Genomic DNA, 5,972 nt, shown 5'->3' with positions numbered 1-5,972 from the left:
TATGGTTTATTGAATTCTACAATGGTAGAATCAAATAATGTGAGATAAATCTACCCACCATGCCTACCACAAAGATTAAAATATTTACTTTTCAGAAAACAATTTGAAAATCTCTCCATTAAAACAATGATATTATTTTCAGAGTGAGCATTTACTAAAAAAGAAAGAAAGAAATACAGAAAGAAAGAAAGAAAGAAAGAAAAAAGAAAGAAAGAAAGAAAAATTTACTTTAATTCCACGTTTTCACTCAATATGTTACATTAAAATTTTATTTATTACTCCTTCAGGTATGTTCACGAAGAAGAAGAAGAAGAAGAAGCAGAAGAAGAAGCAGAAGCAGAAGAAGAAGAAGAAGAAGAAGAAGAAGAAGAAGAAGAAGAAGAAGAAGAAGAAAAAGAAGAAGAAGAAGAAAGAGAGAGAGAGAGAGAGAGAGAGAGAGAGAGTAAATAAAATGACAAATTTGTGAAACATATTCCCTGTATTCCCTGTTTAATGGATTGTTTTTTATGTGGAATCAGAGTACATATACCATGAAAAAACTTTGTGTAAAGTACCTAATACAAAAAATGGTTTTAAGTAAAATGTCTTAAGAATCAATTTTAAAAAGGAGTTTATTTTAGTGAATACTTTTAATTTTAATGTAATCTAATTTATGGAAATCATCTTCTTGATTTGAAAATAGAACACTCTAAGAAAGTGAGGTACACAGATGACAAAAACATTAAGAGAGTCTCCTCTGTTTGGCTGGGGATGTGGCTCAAGCGGTAGCGCGCTCGCCTGGCATGCGTGCGGCCCGGGTTCGATCCTCAGCACCACAAACAAACAAAGGTGTTGTGTCCGCCAAGAACTAAAAATAAATAAATATTTAAAAAAAAAAGAGAGTCTCCTCTACAAACTTCAAAAATATTTATTTATTTTCTGCATTGATCTCTTTTTTGTATGATATATAATAGTAGTCAGATTTCATCCGATTGCATTTGTATATTTAACTTCCACACATGGTGTAATATAAAGTTGATCGGTAGTAGGTTTGTTTCCAATACAATTTCCATGTCTATGTGACTATGTTTCAGGATTAATTCTAATTTTCTGTGAATATTTTTGTATTATAAAAAGCTGCCTTGATTACTGTAGCTTAAAAAGTGTTCATAAAAACTTTTGGTATGCTGCCGGTGAGGAGCTGAAGGAGGCCCGCATGCGGATCGAGTCCCCCAGCTACCAGATCTCCAGCCTCCAGAAGCAGGCCAGTGCTGCTGAGGACCGCATCCGAGAGCTGGAAGGGGCCAGGACTGAGGAGCGGGAGAAGTTCCGGAAGACGCTGGACGCCAAGGAGCAGGAGATGATGGAGATGCGTGATGTGATGCAGCAACAGCTGGCCGAGTACCAGGAGTTGCTGGACGTCCAGTTGACCTTGGACATGGAGATCAGCGCCTACCGCAAGCTCCGAGAGGGCGAGGAGGAGAGGCTGAAGCTGGCTCCCAGCCCCTCCTCACGGGTCACCATCTCACGGGCCACCTGGAGCAGCAGCAGCAGCATGTCCAGAGCTGGGCGTTCAAGCCGAAGCAAGCGGCTGCGTCTGGAGGCGGAGGAGCCCCCAGGCAGCGGCTCAAGTGGCATTGGCTCGGGCAGCATTGGCTCGGGCAGCAGCAGCAGCAGCTTCCTCCTGGCCCAGCAGGCCTCTGCCACCTGCAGCGTCAGCACGGAGGAGATTGACCTGGAGGGCAGGTTCCTGCGGCTCAAGAAGGACTCAGACAAGGATCAGTCCCTGGGGAACTGGAGGATTAAGAGGCAGGTCCTGGAGGGCGATGAGATCGCCTGTAAGTTCACACCCAAGTACGTCCTGCGGGCCGGCCAGACAGTCACGGTGTGGGCAGCTGGTGCCGGGGTGGCCCACAGCCCCCCGCCACCCTGGTGTGGAAGAGCCAGAGCAGCTGGGGCTCGGGCGAAAGTTTCCGCACTGTGCTGGTCCACGCCGATGGAGAGGAAGTGGCCACAGGAGCAGTGAAGCAGTCTTCTGTGGTGCGGGAGAAGGAGAACCGGGAGGATCTTTTCCACCAGCAGGGGGACCCACGGACCACCTCGAGGGGCTGCTGCCTGATGTAACCGAGCACTCGGCATCTACACACTGTTCCTCACCCAGAGCCACTGAAAACTATTTTTCTAAAATCGGAAAAAACAAAAAAAAAAAACAAAACAACAAAAAAAAAACTTTTGGTATCTAATGATTCACTTCTCAAAAATATTTCTGCCTTATTCAACATGCCAATGCTAAAATTTTTAAAACGTCTTACTAATTTAGATACACACACACATAAACACATAGCACACACACAGACACAAGCACATACACACACACACACTCACACACACACTCTGGAGATTTTTGTTTACTACTAAAATGAATCTACAGGTAACTTTGTTGAAAGTGAACAGTTTTGCAACACTGACTCTTCTAATTCATGAGCAAGGATCTGACCATATTTATTTAGGCTTTTAAATATTTCTTTGAAAGTGTTTCAGAGTTTCTGTGTAGAGTATTAAATATTTTGTTTGACTTAGCAGTAGGACTTTTGTGGAACCTGTGTTTATTAAAATTTATCTTTACACACAAAACCAAAATAATTGTATTTAATGCAAATTCAGAAAACATACTAAAAGAAAACTTATTTGTCCTTGACAACCTGAGGTTCAGTGTGGACTTTGTCAATACAACACTAAAGACCTGACCCAAGAAAAATTAATTGATAACTAGATTTATTTACATACTGTCTATGGTTTATTGAATTCTACAATGGTAGAATCAAATAATGTGAGATAAATCTACCCACCATGCCTACCACAAAGATTAAAATATTTACTTTTCAGAAAACAATTTGAAAATCTCTCCATTAAAACAATGATATTATTTTCAGAGTGAGCATTTACTAAAAAAGAAAGAAAGAAATACAGAAAGAAAGAAAGAAAGAAAGAAAGAAAAAAGAAAGAAAGAAAGAAAAATTTACTTTAATTCCACGTTTTCACTCAATATGTTACATTAAAATTTTATTTATTACTCCTTCAGGTATGTTCACGAAGAAGAAGAAGAAGAAGAAGCAGAAGAAGAAGCAGAAGCAGAAGAAGAAGAAGAAGAAGAAGAAGAAGAAGAAGAAGAAGAAGAAGAAGAAGAAGAAAAAGAAGAAGAAGAAGAAAGAGAGAGAGAGAGAGAGAGAGAGAGAGTAAATAAAATGACAAATTTGTGAAACATATTCCCTGTATTCCCTGTTTAATGGATTGTTTTTTATGTGGAATCAGAGTACATATACCATGAAAAAACTTTGTGTAAAGTACCTAATACAAAAAATGGTTTTAAGTAAAATGTCTTAAGAATCAATTTTAAAAAGGAGTTTATTTTAGTGAATACTTTTAATTTTAATGTAATCTAATTTATGGAAATCATCTTCTTGATTTGAAAATAGAACACTCTAAGAAAGTGAGGTACACAGATGACAAAAACATTAAGAGAGTCTCCTCTGTTTGGCTGGGGATGTGGCTCAAGCGGTAGCGCGCTCGCCTGGCATGCGTGCGGCCCGGGTTCGATCCTCAGCACCACAAACAAACAAAGGTGTTGTGTCCGCCAAGAACTAAAAATAAATAAATATTTAAAAAAAAAAGAGAGTCTCCTCTACAAACTTCAAAAATATTTATTTATTTTCTGCATTGATCTCTTTTTTGTATGATATATAATAGTAGTCAGATTTCATCCGATTGCATTTGTATATTTAACTTCCACACATGGTGTAATATAAAGTTGATCGGTAGTAGGTTTGTTTCCAATACAATTTCCATGTCTATGTGACTATGTTTCAGGATTAATTCTAATTTTCTGTGAATATTTTTGTATTATAAAAAGCTGCCTTGATTACTGTAGCTTAAAAAGTGTTCATAAAAACTTTTGGTATGCTGCCGGTGAGGAGCTGAAGGAGGCCCGCATGCGGATCGAGTCCCCCAGCTACCAGATCTCCAGCCTCCAGAAGCAGGCCAGTGCTGCTGAGGACCGCATCCGAGAGCTGGAAGGGGCCAGGACTGAGGAGCGGGAGAAGTTCCGGAAGACGCTGGACGCCAAGGAGCAGGAGATGATGGAGATGCGTGATGTGATGCAGCAACAGCTGGCCGAGTACCAGGAGTTGCTGGACGTCCAGTTGACCTTGGACATGGAGATCAGCGCCTACCGCAAGCTCCGAGAGGGCGAGGAGGAGAGGCTGAAGCTGGCTCCCAGCCCCTCCTCACGGGTCACCATCTCACGGGCCACCTGGAGCAGCAGCAGCAGCATGTCCAGAGCTGGGCGTTCAAGCCGAAGCAAGCGGCTGCGTCTGGAGGCGGAGGAGCCCCCAGGCAGCGGCTCAAGTGGCATTGGCTCGGGCAGCATTGGCTCGGGCAGCAGCAGCAGCAGCTTCCTCCTGGCCCAGCAGGCCTCTGCCACCTGCAGCGTCAGCACGGAGGAGATTGACCTGGAGGGCAGGTTCCTGCGGCTCAAGAAGGACTCAGACAAGGATCAGTCCCTGGGGAACTGGAGGATTAAGAGGCAGGTCCTGGAGGGCGATGAGATCGCCTGTAAGTTCACACCCAAGTACGTCCTGCGGGCCGGCCAGACAGTCACGGTGTGGGCAGCTGGTGCCGGGGTGGCCCACAGCCCCCCGCCACCCTGGTGTGGAAGAGCCAGAGCAGCTGGGGCTCGGGCGAAAGTTTCCGCACTGTGCTGGTCCACGCCGATGGAGAGGAAGTGGCCACAGGAGCAGTGAAGCAGTCTTCTGTGGTGCGGGAGAAGGAGAACCGGGAGGATCTTTTCCACCAGCAGGGGGACCCACGGACCACCTCGAGGGGCTGCTGCCTGATGTAACCGAGCACTCGGCATCTACACACTGTTCCTCACCCAGAGCCACTGAAAACTATTTTTCTAAAATCGGAAAAAACAAAAAAAAAAACAAACAAACAAAAAAAAACTTTTGGTATCTAATGATTCACTTCTCAAAAATATTTCTGCCTTATTCAACATGCCAATGCTAAAATTTTTAAAACGTCTTACTAATTTAGATACACACACACATAAACACATAGCACACACACAGACACAAGCACATACACACACACACACTCACACACACACTCTGGAGATTTTTGTTTACTACTAAAATGAATCTACAGGTAACTTTGTTGAAAGTGAACAGTTTTGCAACACTGACTCTTCTAATTCATGAGCAAGGATCTGACCATATTTATTTAGGCTTTTAAATATTTCTTTGAAAGTGTTTCAGAGTTTCTGTGTAGAGTATTAAATATTTTGTTTGACTTAGCAGTAGGACTTTTGTGGAACCTGTGTTTATTAAAATTTATCTTTACACACAAAACCAAAATAATTGTATTTAATGCAAATTCAGAAAACATACTAAAAGAAAACTTATTTGTCCTTGACAACCTGAGGTTCAGTGTGGACTTTGTCAATACAACACTAAAGACCTGACCCAAGAAAAATTAATTGATAACTAGATTTATTTACATACTGTCTATGGTTTATTGAATTCTACAATGGTAGAATCAAATAATGTGAGATAAATCTACCCACCATGCCTACCACAAAGATTAAAATATTTACTTTTCAGAAAACAATTTGAAAATCTCTCCATTAAAACAATGATATTATTTTCAGAGTGAGCATTTACTAAAAAAGAAAGAAAGAAATACAGAAAGAAAGAAAGAAAGAAAGAAAAAAGAAAGAAAGAAAGAAAAATTTACTTTAATTCCACGTTTTCACTCAATATGTTACATTAAAAATTTATTTATTACTCCTTCAGGTATGTTCACGAAGAAGAAGAAGAAGAAGAAGCAGAAGAAGAAGAAGAAGAAGAAGAAGAAGAAGAAGAAGAAGAAGAAGAAGAAGAAGAAAAAGAAGAAGAAGAAGAAAGAGAGAGAGAGAGAGAGAGAGAGAGAGAGAGTAA

The sequence above is a fragment of the Urocitellus parryii genome (genome assembly GCF_045843805.1).
Source record: "Urocitellus parryii isolate mUroPar1 chromosome 13 unlocalized genomic scaffold, mUroPar1.hap1 SUPER_13_unloc_3, whole genome shotgun sequence".
NCBI classification, from domain to species: domain Eukaryota; kingdom Metazoa; phylum Chordata; class Mammalia; order Rodentia; family Sciuridae; genus Urocitellus; species Urocitellus parryii.
This window is presented reverse-complemented; position numbering follows the sequence as displayed.